Source organism: Vidua macroura, chromosome 1, assembly GCF_024509145.1.
Source record: "Vidua macroura isolate BioBank_ID:100142 chromosome 1, ASM2450914v1, whole genome shotgun sequence".
In the NCBI taxonomy this organism is placed as follows: domain Eukaryota; kingdom Metazoa; phylum Chordata; class Aves; order Passeriformes; family Viduidae; genus Vidua; species Vidua macroura.
This window is the reverse complement of record NC_071571.1, coordinates 12,964,895-12,992,406: the sequence shown is the minus strand read 5'-3', so window position 1 is coordinate 12,992,406 and position 27,512 is coordinate 12,964,895.

Genomic DNA, 27,512 nt, shown 5'->3' with positions numbered 1-27,512 from the left:
GTCACAGGGAAGTGGAGTTCAGCTGCATAAAAGTACGTGTGCATAGTGGGGGAGGGATTCCTCATCTACTGTAAGAAAATAATAAAAATTTAAAGGAATCCTTGGAGGTATTTTGACTGTGCTGGTGGCACATGCTTGGCATATGAAATACTGGACACTTATGCTAGTGCATGTTCCTAATTACAATCTCCTTATCATAAACAATTACTGTTAAATGCAGCGCTTGGTGAAGGGGGAGGAAGAAGAAACCCAGGTAGGATTGTTTGGAGCTGCATGAGTCTGTATTTGCCTCAGGCTTAGTTAGCTGTCAAGAAAACCCCTGGAGCACCCAGAATTCACAGGCTTTACAGTTGATCATAATCAATAAAGGCAAACACTGAAGCTGGGGAAAGTGGGCAAACACATGTTGTCCTCTTGACCATTGCAGGCTAGAACTGTGAGCAGCTGAGTAATTGTGGAGAGATATGAGGGTCAGAGACACACTGGCTTTAGGCATCTGTAAGTGGTGCACGAAGCTCTGATCAAACTGAGGAGATCACTGTGTGAGGTGATGTCTGCTCTTCCGTGGTCAATAAGGATGTTTTGTTATTTGTGTCCTTTGGGTTATCCTGTGTTTCTTTGCGTGAGGGCACAGGATGCTCCCGGGACAGCAAGAAAGCACAAAAGGTCAGGCTGCTGCTTGATGAATATCAGCTAACAGCATGGTTGGCAGTGTTTTCTGCTGCTTCTGGTGAGAGACAGGAACACAGAAATACCAGTGGCCCATGTTCATCAGTGCAAAAACTATCACCTGCCATACCACAGCAAATCAGTCTCTTTTAAGATGGCTTTGGAGCAGACTTAAAATGAAGTTATTTGGTCATTTATCTACTAAAGTGAGTGAGATTCTGCTGCACTTTGCTACATAAAGGATATTATTCAATGCTTTGGCTTAATGAATTCTGGGAAATAAGAAAATCAATTGTCATTGTTGAATGTGTCAGTACAAAGCTTACAGTGTGTACAGTGTTAAATACTGTAAGAGAACAGTTTTCTTCAGAATATGATCCAGACCAAAGGTTTTAAGGTTTTAAGGTCTATACTAACTCTATTATATCAGGTAAGGATGCTGCTGCCTAAACAGTCTGCACAGTCAAAAATTTCAGCATATGTCAGATAATTTAGTTGAGTATAACTTGTTGGGACCTAATGTAAATTTCATTTGTTTTTCTGTTTCAAGAATGCACATAGCAAGAGATACAAGTTTGTCATGTTTGCACATTAGAACCACTAAATAAATATTCCCTTTACAGTCTTGTTGTTTGGATACTTCCTGTCTTCACCTGCTTCCTATTGATAGAAGAGAATTACAAGGAGCCACAGGAGTACTGGTGGTTTGGGATAAAAAGTAGAGAACACAAACTCCAGCAACTGATGCTTTGTAATGCCAGAGGACAGGTGGACCTGGTACTGTGGATCTCCAAGAGTTCCTGGAAGCATTATTTAAAATGGTTGTATGGTTAGAAAGGCATTAGATCCAATAAAAAAGAAAAGATTTGTATGTTTTGACAGGTAATCATAATACTTCTGTTTTAAAAAATAACTTGTCTCCATGCCTACAAAATTCTACATTTTTGTCTTCTCACACGCAGAGATAATTTTCTGGTGCTATTTATTAGTCTGTTCTTAGTGGATTGATATTTGGGTACTTTTGGACAAGACCAGGATTTTGAGTCCAGCTGAATAAATCCTGCAATCCCAAGTGTCTGAGTACTTGACTGAGCTATCTTTAAACCATGTATTCCTGTTCATCACTGCAGGTCATATGTTAGCCTAACATTTCTGCCCCTCCCCAGCCAGGCAGGGTGGGCTTGCTCAGTCTCTACCCTCCTGTTGCGATGTCCGTCCTCAGAAACGTTGGCAGGATTGAAACCTTGATGATGTGGAAAGTTTGCTTTAAACTTGTTCCTTAGAAAAGATAAGCATGCAAAAATATGAATTTAGGTGGGGCTTCATTCTCATCAGCTTTTTTACAAGAATGAAAAGGGTGACAGTGGAAATTGCAAGGAAGGGCAAGATATAGAGATCATAGCCAGCTGTCCTTTAGCACACAGGGATTGTGATTTTGTCTGATTTAATTGAATAGCAATTTACTGAGTCAGACTCCTTGGTTCCCTGAGAAAAGAACTTGTAAAAATGAATGTTGCATCATTTGATACTATGTAGATAGTGACTGTAGACATGTAGGTGGTTTTGAACAATCACTGTTCCTTGTAAGGGTAACAGACAGCATTTTGACTATCTTAAGCTAAATCTTTGTTCCTGTCTGAAGACAATAGCTTTTTTTTTTTTTTTTTTTTTTTTTTTCCCCAGGAGCAGTTTCTGAAGGTAGAGATTTCTTGTTTTATCTTCTTTCCTGGAATAGTTAGGATCTGCCATACACAGTTGGATTGGTGGTCATCTGCCTTGTTCTTTGAGGGATGTCTATTACAGGGATCCAACAGAGACATAAATTACTTCCTTAACCTGTAACAAGTGCCTTTAATGCTACTATAAAAAGCAATTGCCAGGAAGCTCAAACCTGTTGCATGAGCTGTGATGCACCTTCTTTAACTTGTCTCATGATAAATATATATTTTAAATTAAAGAAGACAAGGAAAAGAGATAAAGTCTTAAAGAAAGCTTGAAGGAGCATCTGTCACTTTTCTCAGTTTTTGTAAGAATAAAAAGGCTGCTGCAAAAGGCTTCGGGGTAAATATACTGGAAAAGCAGGTAAATAAAAGTACAAACTGAGTGAGTATGTGGAGGAAGCCCACACCTCTCACCTGCTAGCCAGTTCTGCAGTCACTTGCCATTAGTCTTTGGGAAAAAGACTCACAACCCAGTAAAATCCAAACCAAATATTTCTCTTACACTTGTAACACTGCAACCAACTCTGACTGTATCTGTGGAAATCAGGAGTCTGAACCAACCCAGCATACAACACAGGAGCTTTATAGGCCCTCCATGTGTTATTTTTTAAGGGGGACTTTAGAGTTTTCCTCATTTAATCTCTAAGTGTATAAAAGACTAATACTGGAATATGCTGTGAGCTTGTTCTAAACTTGCTTTAACTTTATATCAGTGTTCTGGCGAGTCTTTTGCTCAAAGGATTTGATTTAGGTGGCAACAAACTTTAACCTTTAACTTAAATATTGATTTGTCTTAGTTCCTCCAGGACTTTTTCTTCTGTATGATCCATCTTACCCAACTTTATTTTGCCTTGATATTACCATCTTACTCATATCCTGAGATGGAATTAATGGTACAAAACCTGTTATAATTTTCTAGCCCTTTGTAAATTTTTGGTAGTTATTATAGAACCAGACAGCTTTAACCTGAGCCCAAAAGTAATCACTCAGAGTCAGGGAGTCTGAGAGTGCTGTCTTTTCGTTCAAAATTGTTTAAAATAAGACACTGCATAGTGTTACAGCCTGTGCCAACTGCTGATGCTAGAGACGATGGCAGGAACCATTTCTTGCAAAGGACATGGTTAGATTTGAATATGACTTTATGGCTTTTATGGGGTTTTTTGGCAGAGGTTTTATTTGTTGTCTGATTGTAACCTGTTGAGATATAAGGGTAAAATAAACAGTGACTATTTCACTGAAATTCTGTTTACTTAAACTTTTCAATATATCTGCAGAATTGACAAAAATTCTGTCTTCAATCTTATAATTAGAAAATAAATCCATAACTTTTATCTACACTATTGCTGTCTTGGAAAGGAAGAACTAAGTTAATTAAAATACAATTAATTTTCCTTGGACTTCTTTTGAATAATTTTTTAAATTGTGTCCTAGTAAAAATGTGCTTTGAAAAGTGTTGACTAAAAACGAACTTAGGATTTGGAAACTTTATTATTATCTTCTCTCTTAGATATAAATATGCTGAGGATTTATTCATATGGGAGACCAGAAGCACCACTAGAAGATAAAACTTCTTGAAATGCAAAAGCCCATTGCCTAATTCAAATATCCCCCTATTTGAAAACTTTTCAAACTATATGTTTTATAATAGTTCAGGAGCAGTAAAACCTTATAAGGTTTTTTTGAATGAATAAGTATTTCAGAAGCTAGCCAAGTTCAAGGGCATTCTTATCTGCTGTACAGTTCCAGCCATAATTTCACATAATTTCTGTTACTTCATAAAGCTAACATCTCAAAACTTATTTCTGACCACTGTCAGGCCACTTTTCAAGTTCAAACATGAAATCCCCTCAAGTACAATGCATACTGCAGTAGTTTTCAGCTGATTTAGTGTGGAAGGAATGTAGCCTTTCTATCTATAGTGAAACCTTATTACTAGGTGCTTTTTCCCTTCTTGGACCTATTCAGGCCTCTTTTCTCAGGCACAACTTTACAGGGAGTAGAACTGAACATTTGCTTAAGTCAGGAGTGCTAAATTAGGCAAATGTGAGATGGAAGAATTGCTACAAAATACCTAGGAGAGTCATAAATTAACAATGGCAAAATATGACAGTTCTCTGTTCTCTTATAAATCTCGGAGATGTAGCCCTGGCAAGGAAGTTACTCTTTCTAGAGACCGGTTTGTGACTTGTAGAGTACTGAGGCAGCTGATGGAAGGAAACTTTACCAGCCCCAGTATGGTAAACAGCACAGATGGCTTGCTTTCCCCATAAATGAACCTTGTTTTTTTGAAGCTGGCAGAATCTGTGTTAGAAAAAATCCCCAGCTCAGCAGCAGCACTTCTGCGTCCAGCTGTGGCTTGCATCTGTCAAAGCTTGTCTCCAAGATGTGGAGGCAGCTCAAAAGTTCCATCAATAGCAGAGGACATAAACACTTGGGTACCAGTACAGTATGCCTCAGCTTTTGACCCATTTTTATGCTGAAGGTAGCATACAGGGCACTGAATATTACAAGTATCTATCAACATGCTTAGAACATTATTATTTATCATTTTATTACCGTGGGTGTCAATTGGACAAGTTCCTTTCTGGTTTATGCTCCTACCATGCCCTTTTTTGTTATTTTTTGAATTGAAATACATGAAGAGAGATCTGTGATGTCAGTGCTGGAAATTTCAACCTCACTCAAATAATAAAAGTTCTCTTGTTTCAAGCAGCTAGGTTGTTGTCTTTTTTTCTTGCTTTAGATACTCAGCCCATGATTTTGAGAAATCAAAACGCCTGTACAAAGCTTTAATGGATTGTAACCTACAAGTTTGTTCTCTGTGTTGTAACTTCCTGAAGGTAAGTAATAAATTATTTTGTTAGGCAGTCAAAAATGGTGCAAGAAGCCCATTAATGTTATCACAGTAACGCCAGCCAAAATGTCTCCACCTGAAGCTGTATTTAGAAATGAAAATCAAAGAGTCAGTAAAATACAGCAGACATCACTGAATGATAGATTTACAATGAATGTCTTGGATAGCTTTCTGTGAGCTTTAAAGCCAATGAATATATTTTATCTGATTGTAACTTTTCCAGGAAAATAAAAAGTATGCATACAGTGTGTGCTCCATCAGACTTTACAGTATCAACTCTTTTTGGCAGAGTTACTAACACAAATGAGTTCTTTTTCTCCTACCTGATGAATACCATAGTAATTTCTGTGACCAGAACACTAGACATTTTGATTATCTGCTATCAGTTAACAGTTATTTCCTGCTACTGAAAGACGCTTGCCAAAAAAGTTTTTACAAAGTAGATACAGAAGTCCTTGTTTTGGAGTTTTCACTATGCTACTGAAAACCTCCAGGACCAGAAAAGAAAGAGATTTTCTAAGTCCTTGCTGAAGGATCAGCACAGCTATAACAAAAGGATACGTAGAACCATGGTGGAAGATTTGAATCTATTGACAGTAGGGATACTTGTTTCTTAATTCTTGTTCTTATCTGAAATTTATCCATTGGTGAATTTAAAATATTTTACTTGAATTTCTATTCAACAAGTCACTATGTCTCAAAATAATTGTCAAACATGGTGTACAGTACTTTGTGTTAGCCTTACTAGAGAAAAATAAAATAGTTCCATAGTTTTATAACTGACTGAACTCTTCACTTTTAAAACCAGAAGAATTCATGTGAAGAATTCAGCAAATTTAACAGATAAAGAGTTCAAGAATGGGTTTATGTAAGATACATGTATTCTGGCTGGATGCAGACATTCAGTCCTGCTTTCCAAATTACATTTAGAAAGTATTTGTAGTTTCTAGGTGCCAATGGCTTTAACTGAGAAATAGGCCTTTGGTCTGGTCATCTAGGAACAGTGATGTTTCAGAATGTATCTCAGTGTATTGCTAATCCTAGCCCACGGAACAGTTAATGACATACTGAGTTTATATTTCTATGAGTCTCAAGGTTGTTGTACCACCACATTTCAAGGCAGCTACCTGGTGGCTGGGCAGTCTGCTGCTGATCCAGGTAAGGTCCCCAGCATTTTCTGCTGCAGCAGGGCTGCAGATCAGTGTGTCCTTGGGGGCTCAGGCTCTTGCCCATGCTTGAGTTCAGCTCCTGCTGGACACTGCGGAGACTGTTTTTTGGAAATTGCTCAATTCCTTTTGACAGTAGACAGCAAGGAGAAAATGGGGAAGGAGGGAGGAAATAAAGAAGAAGAAACTGGCAGGGAGCCTGTTTCTCTCATTCTTGCTGCTGATCAGGTAGAGAGAAAGTATTCATTATCTGTCCCCCACTCCAGGGCAGCCAGCATGAATTCTCCACCACATGAAACAAAGCATCAGTCTGATGGTACAGTAGACTGATTTTTGTGTGTGACATTCTTCTGTGACCAGGTTTAGCTGGGAGTATTTCTTACACAGGGAAGAAGAGAGAGGACATTTGAAATGAGTATAGACTTTGTTCATCAGTTACACAGCTGAGCACAGATGAAATTCAGGAGTCCTCTTGGTTGCAGACAGGTAAACACAAGATGCTCCAATCGATGCCACTTTCACAGGGTTTTCTACATACTCTATAGCCCCAAGTCAGTGGTCAGCAGTCAGTGGCAAAGTTCTCAAGAGATCATGGGTGGCTGAAGAATGACTCTTTCAATAGAACAAGCTAATTGTTTAGTTATAGCAACTAATTACCACATTTCAAAAACTACTCTCAACTAAGTAGGTGATTTTTATATTTTTGTTTTTCAACCTTATGGAATCAGGTTTTTAGGTTTTTCCTGTTAATTGTTCTTTGTATGAAGACAGAAAAAATAAGGAAATACAGCAGAATATCTTCTGTAACTCCATGAAGCAAGGAAGGAGGCTCTAAGTAAAAAGATGATAACAATGAATTTGGTTTTCGACTGTAGGCCAGATGAAGGACAGTAGATAGGCTTGCTGGAATTGAAAACCTTGAGAGTGTCTTAATATCCACAATATTCATTCTAACACCACGAAGTTCAGAACTGCAAGGGACATTGAGTATTGCACACATCCCTACCAATGCAGCAGAAGTGACTGTGGAGGGTTTTGCTGGTCTTGAATATTTCTAGGGAAGGAATAATCTTGGATAAAAAGGAGCATTCTTTCAACAGGGGCAATACTTTGAGTAGGGCTGAATTATTTTTGTTTCTACATGTTTTTTTCTCACAGATGCTATACTAAAAATACACTGATTTTTTTTAGTATGTTTGAAAAAACAGCAAGTCAGGGATAGGTTTGCTTTTAGTTTCTGAGCCAGAGTGAGCAGATCTGAACTGCTAACCCCTTAGAATGACACAGACATGAAAGAGATGTGTGTATCCTTTCACTGTGCTGAGATATCAGGATAATTATCCAACATACGGTTCCCTCTCAGTGCTTTTCAGGGCATTTTGAATGAAGAGACTGTGAGGATAGCTGATTTTAATCTGAGAATCCACTTTAAAGGGGCTCAGAAGATTCAGTGCTAATAGAGGAGCTAAGTGATACAGAAGTATTACTTACTCCTCAAATGGGAAGATGAAAATGAGAATCCTTAGATAATACAGGGTGGAAATAGATACCTGCTGATCTTCCCCCAGGCTCAAAAAAAGACTGAATGAAGAGTATGGAAGGAAGCCAATGTCATATAGGACTGTCCTTTATCAACTCTTTTCATTTGTTCCTGTAGACCTGAACTCCATATTTTAAACTGAGAATATTGAAGAACTACTACATCTATTATAAGGGGAAGTTTGGTCTCTCTGATGCAAAATCAGTTTATTGTACAGTAGAGTGCAACAGGTAGTAGTTATATATGCATGCTTAGATGTGGCTTGTGTGTGTCTGTCTGTGGCTTTTTACATCTGCATGTCCTACCACACCATTCTAGTCCCTTCTTTTGGGCTTTTAGGCTTCACCTCTCTTAATTTTGCACCCAAGAGATATGCCAGATTCTTACTGACTCTTGGAAACTGGCATAATATAAACATCAATATAACAATAGCTTGCCACAAAGAACAATGCAATCAGAAGAGCTTTGCTTTGCTCCTCTTCACTTTCCTTTGCTGTTGTATTTATACAACAGGTTTACAATATTATACTGCCTTTCCAGGAAGCAGTACTATCTCCAAATTGACTTTTGTCAGATGGATACCTATTGAGGAGCAGTGGTTTGGTTTTATAGGACAGAAAACTACAGGTAGCTCTGAAAATCTAAAAATAATATCTCAGAAGAAAAGTACATTATTTTTATTTCTGACTTTTAACATTTCTTCAAAATTTTCCACTATCTCCATCCCCCTTAAATCACAAACCACCTGCATGCTAATATTCTGCTGTCCCACGTATTGTGTTTCTTGCCTTTATTGCAATTGTGTGCTCTGCTTTGGGAAATACACAAGGCAAATGAGGCCTGTACTCTTTTATTCAGCCAGGTATATGTTCCAGCTCGTATATAAAGGTAATAAAAGGTGAGCTAGATTTAAGTACCTAATAATGAAACCTTTAGCTACATAATAATGTAGGAATAAGAGAAGATTTATGAGAACAGAGGGAAGGAAATGAATAAACCTTTTCCAGCAGAAAGCAAAAAACCCTCTTTGTGATCAGTTTTTCAGGAGGAATAGTATCGAAGAGAATACTGGAACAAACTCTATGATCTTTAAGGTCCCTTCCAACCCAAATCATTTTATGAGTCTATGATTCTGTTTTCTCAGGTCATTTTAGTACAGGAACTAAGAAATTACTCTCTTTTGGTGCTTCAGTACCTATGTGATACTAAAGGATCATATTTTTTTGGCTCAGAAGGTTAGGAATCTGACAGTATCAGGAATCATTAAGAGAGTTTTGTTTTCCCTTAATGACATTTCTGGAACTGGAGTCCCCTATGGAGTTTTGAGCTGGTGTCTTTATTTCCTGTCCTCCTGTGATGCAGGGAATAAAATGTTTCTTTGAAAGCTTGTTCTTTGTTGAGTGCAGCATGGAGACGTTTGAGAATCAGCAGTCCCTGGTGTTTACAGAAGCAGTCACTTCCCCACTGCATGCTGTCTAGGAATTACCACGCTAGTCAATTTAGGGTAAATTTGCAAAGTGGTGCACAGGGAGTCACACAGTTAAATCCCATTGATGTTAATAGGAGTCATGCAGCTAAATCCCTGCACATTGCTTTGTAATTTACCTCTTTGTGTTTCTCAAACCTGCTGGCTCATGACTAATTTGTGTCTCTTATAGAAAAGCTTGAATGTGTTTTGGTAGTGGAATGGGCACAGTCTATCTTTCACATTTTATCTGACATATAAATATAAATTCCAAAATACAGACATTCTCTCTAATGACTGATGCCTTCATATATTTGCCTATATGGGTTCCTTAAAAGTTATAGAGTACTCATAAATCAAATTAGCACCAATCTCCACAGTCCTCAGCACCTCAACTTCTTTAAGAAAGAAAAGAAAATTACTAAAATTTTGGAAAGCTAAACCCAACTCACAGGGAAAAAAAAAATGTTTCAGTGAAAGCATTATGTCTTGAAAATTTGCTTGATCAATTCCAAAAATGCTTTGAACTTGCTCTTTGGTCTTCAGAATTATGTGAGTTAGACTTCCTAAATTAATTTCAGTTTTCTGAAGAGAAGTGCTTTTAGGTTCATTTGTGGGAAAGAGGAAATACATTAGCCAGTGTTTCTAAAACTGAGGTTAAAAAATGGTGAAGTGGATCGATGCAGACATGAAAGGGGTTTGCTCCTGTGTAGTTTAAATCTTGGTGTTGTGGTGATGAATATCATTGGGCATATTTACACCATGACTTCAGCTAGCCATGAGATTGTCCAAATGTCCATGCCAAATGGCTCCAAGGAAGGTTATTAGTTCAGTTGCAGCACCCTGCTGATGTGGCAACACAGCTTGTGGTTCAAGAGCTGGCTCAGGCAGCACTCTCCAAAGAGTCTTAACACCACCCATCGCTTTATGGCATAGGCATGCCCACAGAAACACTCATAAGATAATAAGTGACTCTATCTTCTGGGTAAGGTTTGGATGATTCCCAGTAAATGGGGCTTAAAACTGCACCATGAATGCTGAGAGGAAAAAGAAAATATTGCTTCATTTATACTGCTGATTCACCCACTGAATGGAAAATAAGTTATGAAATCATGTAATTAAAGACCCTGTCAGCAGACATATTCGCAGAGCAGGCATATGCAAGGTGGAATAGGCAACCTGATATAAAAATCCTGTAACTGCTCTCATGGTCACTGGAAAGTCTGAGACATACAATTGGGCAACAGAGGTCAAGCTGGTTTTCCTTGCTCTCACTTTGATTCCCTATGAAAGTTTCCAAAACATCACATGATTTTTACATGGGAGTAAGGGTGTTAGCAGGACAAGCAACTTTTTAGGTGGGGGTTAGAAGCTGTTTATAAGTTAATGTCATAAGAACACATGCACATTGCTTTTGCCTTTGGAATACGGAAGTCAGACTCTCATGTAGTCCTACAAAATACAAAGAATGTCAGAATCTTTTGTATTTTAATAAGAAAATTGGCTGTAAAGTTCTGTATTCTTGGCTTTATCTGGCTTCAGCATGGTTACAGGCATATAAGAATAGCCTTTCTCATAGTACTTTCATTTTTCCGTTTGACAATGTGGTACACCAAGGGGAGTTTGACATATCTGGGGCCCTGCAAACATCTGGACAGAGTAGGCAGAGATATTATGGTTCACCAGAAACTGGCTTCCATATGTTGTATCCTTCCACTTGTGTCTCAGGATTGCATCATGGGGTCTCAATTTGTTAATCTCTGCAGGCATCATATCTATTCATAACAAGTGGTTTTGATTGACAAGTAAGCATCTGGGGTAAACTGAAAGGAGCAAACTGAAATGCAGACCTGATGAATGACAGTGCTTCCAGCTTGTTTTAACAGCAAAATCTGCTTTAAGAGAAACAGACAGCTTCACAGACTTCTGATTCAGGACTCTGAATAGAAAGGCAATGCTCTGATATGTTGCACCCATGGCCAAAAGGAAAGGAAAAGTGCATTAAGATACTTGAATTGCACAAATAATAGTATTCTACTTTTTAGGACAAGTTATGAAAAGACATTTAAGCTGACATTAATAAATATTAATAAGCATTGTTGGAAAAGCAGAAAATCAATAGGAATTTCAGAAAAGAACTTCTTAAGTGTGTCAGGAACAAACAACAGTTCAACAACTGTATCAGTATGACATGAGATAACGATAGTAATCCCAACATAGAAAAGGAAGTGTACAACAAATATTTTTTTTTTATCTGTTCCTGAAGAAAAGCAGGATGATGTATTCCTATGATAAAGTATGAAGGAAATACTTTCTATTGAGCTAGAAGATAAGGAGGACCATAAACTTACACAGTGGAGATTAAATATTTTTCTGAAATCAGCAGGACTGGCACCCTTGAGTGCCAAAGGAGTCAGAATGAGGAGATTGAATTTCTTTTACTTACTTGCAAATCTTGCAGCACTGAAGAACTTAAAAAATCCTTCAGTAATCAGTCAAATATGACTGATAATTGATTAGTAATGAAAGAGAAGTCACTGCTCTTTGGCAAAACTGGTGTAAGGCTAATCTGGAAAATAAGTGATTGCAGAAATGATGCAATTAGTAAGATTTTAATGAAAAATAGGACATGTTGAATTTGAAATTACAACAATACTTGATAAAAATAATATGTCTAAAGCAGGTATCTCACTTGTGCATATGTTTAGAGAAGATCTTGTGGAAGACTGTGAGCACCCATGGATTTTCTCTTTACAGTAGTGGAAGGAGGAGGTGTCACTTGTAAGGCTCTAGAAGGAATCACCTGTCAAAGTTTAAGTGCCCACATCTGTATTCATCTCAACTTTTACAAACAATTAATTGTTTAATACCAACTAATAATTCAGGCTTCAACAGAGAGACTTCAGAACACAGTCCCTTTCTAAAGTTGTTATCTGAATTAGGTTATCTAAAGTGGTCTGAAGGTGCATCCCTCCTTGCACAGGAGCCTGGAAAACTCTTTTAGTCTAGATATGCTGGCTAGAGAGAGAAACCAACCAGTGAATTAGGCTGGATCTCCCCTCCTTCATAGGTACCTTCTGTAAAATAACTATGAAAACACTGTTAAAAGTAGTGGTTACTAAACACAAACTGTAATCTTATGTTAAGTAGATTGGGCATCTGGGTATTTCACACGCCCTTAGAGCTTTTCCTTTTAAATAAGGAAGTTTTGAGAAAACATTCAAATGCATATTAGATATAAGTTTCCCCTCCCCACCTGCTTAGCAAAATAACAATGTGCATTGTGTCCTAGACTATTCAGCTTCATTCCACTCTATTTTTAGACTCATGGCTTTCAAACAGAAATTATTTATAGGTTTGTCCAGCCACAAAAGAAGGAAAAAATGATGTAGACAATACACAGAAGTATGGAAACTGTCAAGCAGAAAAGAATGATTATCATAATATACTGTTCTAAATTAAATAGAAAACTGGTTTACTGATAGATTTCCAAGTGTTATGTATGGGAATTCATCATCCTGTGATGCATTTCTAGGCTAAATATTATTTAATACTTTAGTCAATAATATAAAAGAAAGTAGAAAATAAATGCTGGTAAGACATATATATCACAAAGACTACTAGAGAAGTTATTAATAGTATAAATAAATAGCACAGATCAGTGTGAATTTTTTTGGCTAAAAACACTGAAATTATTGCTTTTGGTACTGCCAAATAAAACATCCCACATCTGGAAAGGAAAACCACAGTCAAGTTTACAGTGTGTCAGGCAATGCTCTGGAAGGTAAGAAATGTCTTCAAGACTTGTCTAAAGACTTGACTGATTTTACCTTGAATCTACCGTAAAAATAAAAATCTCTGGATAAAACTGGAGAAAGCTGTTCAGGAGCAGGGAATGGCATTGTGCAAATACAACAAGCAATATCTGAGTTAATGAGTCATAATTCTGAGTCCCATTAGGGCATTGTGCTTTATAAAGGAGATTACAGGAATGATGGAATTGGAAAAAATACAATGATGATCCTCCATCTCATAATGTCTATGAGACCTACATGTGCAAAAGAAGGGGTAGAAATTATTTTATTGCATCAACCAGTATTTTCATGAGGGAGGTGAAATTGAATCATAAAAATGGAGTGATCTGATCACAGTGATGCAACAAAAGCTAAATGCAAAAACATTCCCTAAAATTAAAAGATTTATATATAAATGAGAAGTGAACTGCAAATATTAAAAGTAAGAGGAAGTAAACAAAGGGCTAATACTGTGTAAATTTTGACAGATTATCTATCACTAGGGTTATTTTTAAGTTATGAAAATGTGTCTTTTTAATAAATGCTTTTATTCAGACACTGTGGAGTTGCTGCAGAAATTAGATCTTCTCCCCTGATATGCAAGTGTCAGATTAGATAGTCACAACAGCTTTTATATGCTTCAAATCTAATAATATTAATAAACATTTTGCAAACAATCATATGTTTTGAGTTACCTCTGTCATTAACTGCTCTGCTCCCTCTGAGACCTGTGCTTCTCAAACAGTACAATGCTTTGACAAGGTAAGGCTCTCATCTCCATTTTAGAGGAAACACACTTTTTCTCTATATTTGTTTTGTTGGTTCTTTGATAGTTCCTGTTAATTTCTGTGTACCTTGTTCTTCCTACTGTAACAAAGAACACTGAATTTCTGGGAGGATAATGAGATCTATTATGTAGTAAAAAAGCCTTCTCCAGTATAAGTACCACAGTGAATTCCATAATGCGTTGTTTGGGACTAAGTTTAAGAACTTAATGATTCCTTTTGCTCTTATTCAACATCAGTTTGTCAAAAAGAGCAGACTCTCAAAGGAAAATGAAATATCTACTGTATTTTTATATTAAAAATATAGAGTAAAGGATTTTAAAGAAGAATTTATGCAGTATAAGAAAGTATGAATACCATTAGAAACATGCAGGAACATAGAAGATGCTAATGAGAAAAGAAGAAATTTCAAAATGACAGAAAAGGTGCTGCTGCTACAAGATATTAAATGAGTGAATCTGTGCATTCCCCTAGGATCAAGGTGAAATCGTTTCTTTAAGGTTAGTCTCCAAAAGGAAAACAATGTTTTTTGACTGAAAAAATGATTAAAGTTCCATTAGTAAGAAGACAATAAAATCTGTAGCAAAAGAAGATTTAAGTGTTATGACATGGACCATTGGACCAAAAATAGTAAATGAAATTACTATAATTTACAAATTGTTTAGTAGGACTTCTTTTTCTGGCATGTTTATCTTTACAAGAAACATATTTCTTCAAGCAGTGTTTGAAAAAAAAAAAAAAAGAGGTTTCAGTAGGTGGGATATGGTTTGGGGAAAAATGAGAAAGGGGCATGAGGCAAGTGAACAGAACCCAAATAGCCTTCCTCTCCTTGGTTTGATGTGATGCCAAGAAGTTTCTCTGATCATTGGCACAAGTGTCTCCAGCCCAAGAGAATGTTTAGATTGTCTGCTCTGTCGTCTGCTCTGCTCTCTTTGCATTCTCTGCACCTCTGAAGTTAAGGGCTGATAAATACTGCAGTTGCCCATCTTGTACACAGATTGCCAGATGGTCAGAGTGAGAAAAAAAAGCTCCTATCAAAGATGATGATTCACCACTTGATTTGCTTGGGGTAAATCACAGCAGAAAATTTGTAGTTGAGTTTAATAACTATGGTTATTCATTAATCTCCATTTCTTAATGCCACTTCTTGTAGTGCATAGTCTGTACCATGAGACAGGGAATGGCTCTGCACATGGATGTTCATCTTTGCAGCACAGACAGGCAATGGGTTTGTCACAGTTTGTCTCCTTTACAGCCATTAAAATTATTAAAATCTAGCAATTGCTTTCAAAGAGTTTTATTGTGCTGTGTGTGGAGTGGCTAAAATAGCAGTTGAAATTAAGCTGGCTGCATTACTTCTTGCTGGTTCTTAGCTCTAGGGGTGAGGCCTGTTGAAAATATTTCCGCATTACCTGGTACAAATGGATGCTGGTTTGGGACCGTAGCTTCTAACTAGTGTGGTGCTCCAAATCTCATTGCTCCTGATGTGTGTCATGAGCTGAGAGAAAAACAAACTAACTCCCTGTAAATAACTCTATAAAATTTTGAAAAGAAAGTAAAATAGGAGAATAAAGATTATTATTTTTTTTTTAAGATACAGAAAAGTAATCCTTCCTTTTCCCTAAATATGGTGACATTTTTTGATTTTCTTATACATCTCTCTTTTTCTCGACTGCAGCCAAGACTGAAAGCAGGAAATACAACTGTATTTCCAAGAAAGTCTTCTAATTTTCTATTCGATTGTTAACACAACAACAGGGGAGTCAATTTAGCTCATCTTAGCATTTTGGAGAGAGCTGGTACTTAGCCTCTACATGTCAGGAGGGATGGGATGCAAACTACTGGGAAGAAGTGGTGAGGAAAACACTTGCGTGCTATGAGCAGCAACAGGGATTCAAAGATGCAAAAGAAGAAATAAGTGAATTTTCTCTCATCTTTTAGGCAGCACACCTGTAGTCCTAATACATAGCCTCTTTACTTGCTATGTAAGGTCTCCATGTTATTTGATGCAAAAGAATTGTGAAAAAAGAGCAGACAGCAGTTGATCCCAGACTCCATTGGGGGTGACCTTAATGCAGAAATCTCCCTCATCACACTTGTGTCTGGTTGTGCAGCACCTTTGGGCACCTCAGACCCCAGTGGGCAGGGTGAAGGTGTGAGGAAGCCCTGGCACTGGTGACACCAGTGACCTCGGGAACCTCTGGAGCAGCCACCAGAGCAGCCAAGCAAGAGCTTTCCCCAGCCTCTGGGAGGGGTAAGGAGCTGTGCATGAAGGAGCATTGGTACACAGGAAACCAGGCAAAAGGATCCAGGAGGATTGATGTCATAAAACCAGAACCCAGCGCCACGACTGCGAGGGGCAGGGTGAGCTCCTGCCAGTGATCCAGAGAGAGAAATTAAAACAAGAACTCAGGCACCAGTCACCTGCTGTGCTGAAAAATTAGTTGCAGTTTTGTGCCATTCAAGTGGTGGTGTAGACTCAAGGGAATGGGGATTTCACCTCATTGCTCTAGAGCTGTGTGAGGTGAACAGGCACTGGAAAACGTGAGTTTTGCCTTTATGCCATTGTTTGCATAAAGGGAGAAGACACCTACACTTGGCTCCTGTACCTTCTCTGTGAAACATATTTCTTCAAGCAGTGTTTGAAAAAAAATGAGGCTTCAGTAGGTGGGATATGGTTTGGGGAAAAATGAGAAAGGGGGATGAGGCAAGTGAACAGAATTCAGAGAAAGGCACAGAAGAAAAGCTAGCTGTGTGTGGATACCCTTTATTTTTAATGCTGTGATCCAAAACCTTCAGATGCAGTAAAGAATCTGATATTTCAGGCAAAAAAGAACGGGCAAACAGGATATTTAGTCACATCTAAATGGAAACACATTTTTGTGAGCTGTAGTGTTACTGAACTGCAACCTTCTTCAGCGATTTTCCCCTCACAGTACCAGCCCATTACTCATGAAAAGATGTTCTTCCTTCTCTAAAAACATTGGGCAAGTTTTAAAGGCGTGTGTGCACAGGAATGAAAGCCATTTCTAATATTTCTGGAGGTATATGTCCCCTTATGAAAGGGAAATTGAAGACAAAACCAAACCAATCAAAAATGGTATGAAACAATTAAGCATATTACTTTAATGAGTGAATATTGAAAATAAATGCACTGAACTTTTTTGGTTGTAGGTTCATTCTGGGAAAGGACTTGAGAATTCTAAATTTGGCTCCATTCATAATTAAAAAGAAGGTGCTGATTTTTTAAAACTGCTGTTTGAAAAATGGTTCACTTTAATGCTGCCTTTATGGTCTAATGGAGGTCAGATAGCTACTATGGAGTAGTGCCTGTGTTTCTCCATTTCCTGTGGAGTTCAGGAAGAAATGACCTTGCAGACTCAGTTGCCTAAATTTAGGCACTTGTGTGTGTGTGTGTTCACCTGTAAAATGGATTTATAAACTTCTGCAACAGACAATGGAATTTTAATCTGAAGCACACCTGGAGCTTTGGGGTTGGTTGGTCTCACCATAAGGCTCCTACACACAGGCAGCTGAGCTGTCCTCAAGTTTCTACTGACTGCATGGGCTTGGGGTGGGATTCAGACATTCAGGTTTTATGTATCCCATTCAGTATTTTTAAATGTCTTCCTTTAGCTTTCAGGCATCTCTGCTTATACCTTTGCATCTTTCTCCTTGTTGCTCTTTTTTACCAAAAGCTCACTGGTATAAAAAAGCTCAGTTTGGTATAATTCCATTGCTATCTGTGTAACTTTGCTGATTTACACAGGCTGCAGCTTTCCTGCAGCTTGGAGGGTTTCTTTTAATGTCCCATTTCTGTGACCATTATTGGATTATACATTTCACTAAAATTTCAATGTTGCAATTAATTTGGAAACACTGAAACCAAACATTTTAACTTCTAAAGAACACTAATCAGCACTTTTTTTTTTTGTTCTGGTTTTTTTTTTTTTTTTTTTTTTTTTTTTTTCAGTTTAAGCACTGGCCCATAAACATCTCATTAACAAGAGACTATTGCAAATGTTTTCATTGTTTTCTCTTTGCTTTGTGGTGAGCTAAGTGTTTCTGAATTTCCTGGGTGGATATATCAGACTGTGACATGCTGAATCTGGTTTTATCAGTTATCTTCTGTTTAAGTGATTTTAAATGCAGCTTGAGGTATGTAGCTATATCATTATAATAATAATAATTATTATTAGTGTCACTCTTTTTATTGCTGTTATTATCAGCCTTTGGGAACTACTGATTGTCAGTTCCGTATTGAGAATAACTTAGCATTACTCCAACCAGTTTAGCCAGGAGCAAACTCATTTTTGCTTTGGTTTTGGTTTGTGGGGCTGGTGGTGACAAGAATACTGTGGGATTTCAGCTGTTGCAATGTTTGGAGTTCAAGCACTGTTTGTCCAGCTATGGGACAAAGATTTCAGTAAGACAATACATTTCTTTGTAAGTTGAACAAAACATAGAAAGACTTTCACAAGACCTACATGTTCATTCTTGTACCAGAAACTCCTATAAGCCAGAAATATTTGTTGCAATGTGAAATATTCTGAGATTATGATAGCTTTACAGAAATGTTGAAATATGTAGTGTGGCAGGAATTTCTCTTTTCATGAATCTACATTTATAGACAGGTTCAGCAGTACTTAATGAAGAATATAATAGACATTATGAGTCCAAGTTTTCTGATTCTAAGCCTTAGTTTATTAATACAACCTTGGTTTAACAAATGGGAGAAGAAAAGGTTTCAGGTGGAGGTGGCATTAGTTAAAGGAGAAAACTCAGTGTATGATGATTTGCAGGATGATCTGGGAATCACTCTTGCTGTGGGCAGCACCATCTCCTGTGGCCATGCAAAGCAGGGGTACCACAGAGTGCTCAGGCAGCTCAGGAGCACAAGGCAGCACTGAGCTAAAACCCTCATGGTCAGGTTTGCACAGAGCTGTAGCTGCTCCTCAGGCACTGCTGGGGGAATGTGCAGATCAGCTTGAGCACTGCAGAGTCTGGAGAGTGTGAGCTGCTGGCAGCACATCTGTCTGCAGACAACAACTTCATCAAAATGTGAGGGGTGGGGGAGATTTCCTCCATGTAAAGCTGGGCTAACATGGCCCTAGAGCTCTATAGCAGGGTTAGACACACACAGTTCTGCCTTGCTGTTCTTGCAGTCTACTGCCAAAACCAGGGATTTTAGAGATGTTTTCAAGTGCTGACTAAGAAAAATCTAAAATAATATAAAGGAGTGTGTATTTGCATTTACTTGAGGAAAATAATAAATTAATATTAAAGTTCAATGCTTGAGTATCATAAATGAGACTTTTTAACAAGTTCTTTTTCCTATACCTTGAAAAGGGTTTGGGGCGATTCTCTCAATGTCTTAGTACTTACATGCCTAAAGACTTTTCTGGGCTATTGGAAAGGCTAAATCATTATTACTTTGCAATCCTGAACTATAAAACACTATGTAAACATGTGCTAGTAACTACACTTATTTTATGCTTGTCAGGGTCTGGAATAGTTCCAAAGCCAAATCTGTTGCACTGTGCAGATTTGATTTTGTGATATTCACCTATTGGTTTAAGAGATGCACTGGGGCTTTCTAAATGACCTTGGTCAAATATTTACATCAATGCTATTAATCTTTCTGTCAGCTTTATAATTAATTGAAAACTGATTTCTCCGTGTAGCAACTTATTCTTAACTTATCAGCAGACATTATTTCCATCATCTCTGAATCACAGGCTAAGGTTAGAGCACTCAGCAGTTTTAGAAGTGTTATCTCAGCTGTGGGCTCCTGAGCCAGATTAGCATGTGTGTAGTAAATCAAAATGTATTCAAGATTCCTGCAGTTGTGCATGTGCTAAGTCTCTTTGGGTAATTCTCAAATGGGATGAGAGAGCAAAAATAGAGAGGTAATCATCAACCAGAGCAGGATTTCCCAGCTTGTGGACAGGTGTGTTACTATGGCCCTCCTCAAAGCAGAGATGTCACTGCGAGGTTAAAATGTCAAACTCTAACAATAGAGACATAAACAGAAGGAAAGACCAAAGATAAGACATCTGGTGCTTTTCTTAAAGATTCTGAGGTTGAAGTCAACTGCTCAGTTTTGATAATTTATGACATGATCAAGGAACTTGTGTGGTCCAACACTATGACTGAGCTGACTTGAGGTAAAGCAATACCTTGCTGTTTGCTTTCCACACAGGCAGAGAAAGGAGCCTTTTCCCTTCATGGTGAGATAGTTCATTTGGCTGCACATTATGACCTATGTGTCTTAGCTCTTGTGGTAGCTCGCCTGAGTTTGGACTGCTCACCTTTTGCATTGCTCTGGCACCTGTGTGCTCCCTGAGATTTGGGAATGCTACCAGTCCTGAAAGAAAACCTCCTGGGGCTGCCTGTGCACAGACTCAGCAACTCCACATGTGGGAGGTTGTACTGCACCAACTGATCTCAGCATAAATGATTCCCATAAAGCTCAGCACAGGGCATAAGAGAGTCTGATCTGGAACAGAATTCCCTTTACTTGGGACTTTGGGCACATTGGCCCAATGCACATTGGCCCATAGCACATTGGGTCCTGCTAATATCTGTGCTACAAAAATGATTCTTGCTCATCACTGGGCTGTATGAGGTTTATTTTGAATTCATATTTGATGCAGTTTGCCATATATATTATTGTGCTTGTATCTAATACATTAGATGATTAAATAAATACATATTTAACTGTGTCTGAATTGTCCCTCCGACCCAACCTCTAAGGTTGGATTGATTTTCAGAAACATAATTGTATGTATCAAAAAATTACTTAGCCTCTCCTGGACCTCTTTAATTGATTTAGGAACTTAGCACTGGCTAGTTCAATCACTGACTACGTAAAATTCCTAATTACTTAAACAAAATGAAAGATAAGAGCACAAGGAAGATGACCTCTAAGTTTGTAATCAGCTGTAGCTATTGACATGAGCACTGCTGTGAACTTGACGAGCTGACGATCGTAAAGATAGTGAGGTCAGGTTCATTTGAGTCAAACCAACAAGAACAGACTTGATTCAAATGAAATAAGAGTTAGCTGTAAATGTTTGAGTATGTGAGAATGACTGTAAAAATTATAATCTGAACAAAGTGTTTCTTTTTGTTGAGGTATCAACTTTTGTCACTAGGAGAACAGGGTTGTTTTTTTTTTTTTTTATGTGGGATTGCCAACTAATTGGGGATTTTTTTTTGTTGGTTTCTTCAGTACTTAGTAGGTTTTACAAACCTCCATTCAGCAGATGCCAAATTGCTATCTGCAGTTGTTACCAAAGCTGGTTTCTGTAATTCTTATCAAAGCTGGTTTCTAGTCCTCCTCTTGTGTAGAAATTTTTAAAAGTTCATTCAAGTCCAAGTCATGGATAATTGAGAATCCAGAACAAAAATGCAGTGCAATTGCCCTTAAACCACCTCAAAACATGCATCATTAATAATGTGATTTTGCAATTTTTTGAATAACTACAATCTTTGATTCTCTGGTTTTCAAGGCTGAACTTGCACCCTCTTTCGTGGCGTTTCCTGTGGCTGCCACAAATTACAAATTATTCTGTACCTTTCATGCCTTTGCTGGTGTGCCTTTATATCCAAATCATTCACATCAGAACAAGTGAAACATGGTTTAAGAAAAGACAAAAAAAGGCATCATTTAATTCTCCAGCTGTTCACCTTTTTTATAAATCATTTGCCTTCCCTTATAAAAGACACAAGCCTCATAGAAGTATGAGGTGGTCACTGACAACATGACTCTCAAAGTAGTTATAGCTTCCAGTTAAGTAATGAAATACTTCTAGACACTGGATCACAACTTAGACTAATAGACATTTCAAGGCATTTAAAAATCCCTGCCTGTTAAGGAAGCTTTGTGTGCCTTTGTGCTGATGAAGAGTAACAGCTTCAAGTTCAGCATGCTAAGAACTTTGTAAATCATATTATGTATCTCAATAAATACCACCACCTATTCAGAAACCTGCCATGCTGCCATGCTCTGTTCTTTCTCAGGTCTGACATTATATCTGAAGTCTTGTACAGTTGGAATGGGACTAAAAAATGCTTTAATACAGAGAAATTGAGAGAAAAAAATGCTGAATTGTTAAAAAAATCTCTTCTCTTTGTATTCATTATGGTAATCACCTGTACTCGTGACTACATTCTTGTAAATTCCTGACTATTATTTTGAGAGAGGAAGATGAATTATCTTGTGCATTGCAGAAATTAATAATAAAACTTTTACTTTTTTACATGTGAGACCAGAATAAAGGGGAGCCAAACATGACTTTCAGGTTGAGCTTTCAGAATTTATTTCTACTCTTGGTCTTGTGAGGCAGTGCAGCAGTCAGGACAGGTCAAGGTCTAAAGGGCATATTGGTACCCCAGGTGTTCTGCATGGGTATTAAAACACTTAACAAAGCAAAAAGAAAAAGAAAATTATTATCACAGAGAAGCTGTCTAATCTGCATTTCAGTGGAGTTTTTTCCTCCAAAAATGAAATAATCTGATCAAAAGAAGAACAAAAAAATTACTTAGTATAGATTACTGAATTATACATAGATATACAGAATTATTAGGACATGAAGGGAAAACAGTTCTGCCATTACAGTAGGCAGAGCAGAGCTTGTCAAAAAGATAATGCTGAAATAGGCTAAATATTGTTTCTTTAAGATTCAAGAACATGGTTTATAGCATTGCAATGTTTGTGACTAATGAGGTAGAAAACAGATGCTCTATCAGTGGAGATAATATCATCAACATTCTGAGTAAGGAATAGTTTATTATTTCACAAAAGCTTTGTGACCTTCTGGCCTTGCTTAGGGACTTGGCAGGATATGAAATGAAGATGAATGATAGTTTAAACAGAGTTCACTTTTCCTCACAAGACCTTATTAGTAAAGTAGGAATACAGAACATTGGCTTGCAAGATTAGTAACATGTGAAGCACCTCTGTAATATACTTTCTTTTTTTAAATAATTGATTAGGAACATGTAGGACAGATCTCATTATCAAGGTCTATTGATTTTTCTGCTCACAGCCTGTTGCTAAATAATTTTCCAATTATAAAATAATGTTGTAAGTATAGAGGACAGATCTGGATGGAAGTCTTAATAATTCAATGAGCAGAGCAGGTTTTTTAAGTCAAAAAGGACAGGGAGGTAATGTGGAACTTGAACAGAATGGCTGATCTAAGTAGGACTACGAACACTCAGCCCCTCAAAGGAAGCACCATGGAAAGGTTTGTTTTAAGATGGATTACTAGAAGACTATGTATTTGTTTGTGTGTTAGTTTGCCATAAGAAGATGAAGCACAAAATGTGGTGACCGAAAAGTTGTAAGAGCAGAAAAACTGTTTTGTGTTTCTGACAAGGCAGAGGTACTTTTGGAATCCTTAGACTACAGGAAAAAACTTTACAGCCACGAATCAAGTATAATAATAAAGGGAATAGGTTGCAGCAGCCTGGATACTTGGTCATTGATAATAACTGTGTGCATAAAAAAGGATAAATACTTCTGTAATTTTTGACAACACTTTTTAGTCCAGAAACTCTAAACATCTGTAGAAAACGAAGGGATTTGGCTTCTTAAATTTTATGCTTATTTTCCTGATGCTGAAAACAAACCTTACATGGTAACAGACACAATTAATTTCATCTTAATTTTGCTTTCCAAAAGTCCACAGTATATTACATAGCCTCCTCTATAAAGAATGGGAGGTAATTCAGATGACCTGCTTTGGGTCCCTTATTTCAGATGGGTGAATCTCACTCAAAAGGAGCTTCTGTTGGTAGTGAGGGATCCCAATCAGTAGCTTCAGACAAAATAATGAACTTTCAGGTGCCTAAAGAAGGTGAAGCCTGACAGAACTCTCTTCTCTGATGGTAAGGAACTCCATCTTTGTTTTTTAAATCTCATACATCTTAGACTATGCATGGTTGGATGTATATTAGAAGCAGGTTTATATATATATATGTATATATATATATTATAAACTCCAATATGCTATATAATATCCAAAGTGTAGAGTGCAATAATCATGGGAAACCAGCTCCCTGAGATGGGAAACTATATTTATACTAGCTTCCAAGTAGATCAATAAAGGCAGTCCTTCTTTAGCTACCTAAATCTATGAAATTTCATCTGCAGCTGTAGTTTTAAGTATTGATTTTGTAACAAACTTTGGGAATAATTTATTTTTACTTTGTTCTATAGCTTAAGAAGATCTTTGCTTGCTTTCAATTAATTAATTCCAGTTCTGCATTTATTTATATTCGTTAGTAACTGTGGGGGTTTTTTTGTGTTTTTTTTTTTTTCTTTTTTTTTTTTTTTTTTGCAATTCTTCTCAATAAAATGAAATAACATTAAACCAGAAAAAAGTATTTTTGGATTAAAGGAAACAATGACATTATTCCCCCATGCTTATTGAACCCCTTTAAAAATCCAACTTAATTCTTAGATGGAAGCCATTTGAAATGCTGAAGATGAAACATTTAATTTTCAAAATGTTGAGTAAAGCAGTAGTGGGAAAAAGAGAGAAATGAGTCTGTAGTGTTCTAACTATCAGATCTCTTTTGATATCTAACTGCATAGCAACCAGACCCTTCTCATGCTGGCTGTTGTAGTACTGGAGCAGTCTCTGGGGACTGGCTGTTTCCTGTTCATCAGCACCTAAGTGCTGCAAGTCTACCTTCTTCCAGCAAATTTTACTTCTGCAGGCCTTGAGATTCCACAGGTTCATCAAGCTGTGGAAAGTAAACACACTGAAACAATTTTTAGAAGGTGGTTTGCAGTAGCAGCCTAAATAGCCAATGCAAGGATCTATTAGACAGGCAGTGCTGCATATTTAGATGAAAGATAGTCCAATTCTTCTCACACCACCAACTGTCTCCTCACATTCATCAGCACTTCAAATTGCATTATAAGATCATTTAGTGAAGAATTTTGGCTTTACACTGTGAAGAACAAACAGGTCAGCAGCCCTCGGCCTCAGACAGAAACTTGTAGCACACATACAGGATTAACTAAGAGCAGCACTTTTTACCATTTGGGGAAGCACTCAGTAATTGAGATTGTATTTCCACATGTGAAACAATGTGATTTACAAGTGACTTAAATTTAAAAATAACTTCTTAGAAAAGGCAAGGAAAATAACCCATAAAAATCCCAGAAATATATAATGTACGGGTAAGGTATTATTTAGCCTACGTGGTTATTTTTAAAAGACTACAACTTCTTTTCTCATATTCCTTTCACCTTTATAAGATGCAAAATGTGCAACACCACAGACAGTGCAGGAGACTGCTTTCATACCACCACAAAAAGGGTGTGGCAGCCACTGGGACTGGTGTCTGGTGGTCATCTTATACTCAAATTTATGTCACTGTACCAATACCACACTGAGATAAAACTAAAAGTGTCTCAAATCTTCCATCACACCTCGAGCACTGGACAGCTGTCTGAGCTATGATGAATGGTATCAGATGTGGGGACAGAAACTCTTTTGGGTCTCCTCTATTCTGTATGTTCAGTCCTGTCCAAAATTTATCCTATCTAGATGCTGAAAACTGGGATTTTTTGGATGGGAATTAGTCTTTAGAGGAAAAAAACTAGGCTTGTGATGGGGAGCTAAAGAACAGAGTGTAGGGCACTGAAGTGTGAAAAGTCTTCAGTGTCTCGTGGAGTAGAAGTTTTCTGTGGCAAAATTAGGAGAAGTGAATATTGCACTAGAAAAGGCAAGTTGCAATATTGCAACTAGACAAGCTACCCAAAATTGCAAGCATGGAATATGAGTGTTTGAAAGCCAGATCCTTGGGGCCAGGAGTGTAAGGCTGATAAATGTACAACAGCTGGCTGTAAGCTTGGAAGTCTCCTACCTGCATCCTGTGTAGTAGCTTATGTACCACCATTGTAAAAATAGCAAAGAAATACTACATCTGAAAACCATGGGATTCTTGCAACATGCATATTTTATTTTCTTGGTGTTTCGTCTGTTTAATTCCTTGTCGAGAAGGACAAAAAATAAAGGATCACAAAGGTGACAAGACAACCCCAACAGTTGTATTGACATTTGTGAAAGACGGAAGAATATTTGCGTATTTGTCATGATAGTCAGATTGGTGGCATGTGATATCTGAGTTAAATTCAGATGAAAGTGAATGAATAGTATACCTGAATAAGACAAGCCAGATGGTATGTGTGATCCTGACATTTTCTGAAACTGAAAAGTATTTCATTAAATAAATTACTACTTTTCATTTCCCTAAACAAATAATTAGCATTTCAGCAGCACAGAATATCTACTTAAAATAGCTATAAAAATATTTACTGATGTTTACTTAGTTTTTCTCTCTTTCTTTTACTTTTCAGGTAGTAGAACTTCCCACATAAATACACATTAACAAGAATCTTGGAGTAAGAAAGTAAATATGTGTATACTTACATATTTATTTATGAAATATGTGATTTAAATGTTTACAGCTGTTTGTTGTTTTTTTAAAATGTTTTGTTGCTTCAATCAAAATCTTCACAATAAAATATATCCCATTGTCCCATTTCAAATGAAACATTAGCATGAGGTTCATGTCTCATCCTATTTAGCAACAAACATAAGAAATGATAGTTTACTTTCTGATCTGATGCAAGTGGTGTAATTTTTTTTTTTATTATTCTTTTTGTGCAGATAATATCTATTCTCCAAATCTGAATTGTTTTGCTTGGCTTCAAGCAAGACAGCATTATTTTTTTCATATGGCAATATGTTTTAAAAAATGAAGGAATAAGGTTCTTTATTATTGACATTAGATATTAGTTTTAAGAAACCTCAATGAGGGCTGAAGCTGTGTAATTCTTAGCATCTCACAAATACAGAGCTAAACTTGAGCTGTTCATACAAGTCCATAATTTCAGGGTTGAGTGGTTTCAGTGTCCCTGTATGCTCCTACTCAATGAAGATAACTTCTCTCCTCCTGCAAACTTGAACTTCATGCTCTCACATATAATCATGGAATTTACTATGTGCTCATCATTTGGCTGCTCAACTCTGCTATTGCTCCAGACCCATTATTTCAGTACTACCACATCCTAAACTTGCCAAGGAACGTGATTTCATCTCTTACAGGGCATGTTAATCAGTCCCAAAGAGAGAACAGGAGACCTGCAGGAGGAAAGCTGCACACCACCATAAAAAGAAAAGGTGCATGAGGCCTTCACCTGTTTTGTTATTTTGGTGGAGAGCTGAACAGGCTGACACGTGTGTTAGATGGGAGAGAGCATAAGGGAGAGATTGTAAGGAAAATTTCTCTATGGATAAAGAAACCAAATCTTCAATTTCTAATTTTTTTTTTTTTTTTTGGTCACATTAGGAGCTCGGTGTGGTTGATGATTTCAGTATTGGAAAAAACCGGAACTTCTGTATTGAGACTTATGTATAGGAATGTTTTGACAAAACAGTAAGAAAAACTGAATTTGTGATGATACTGTCTCCCTTTCCCCCCCACTTTCCC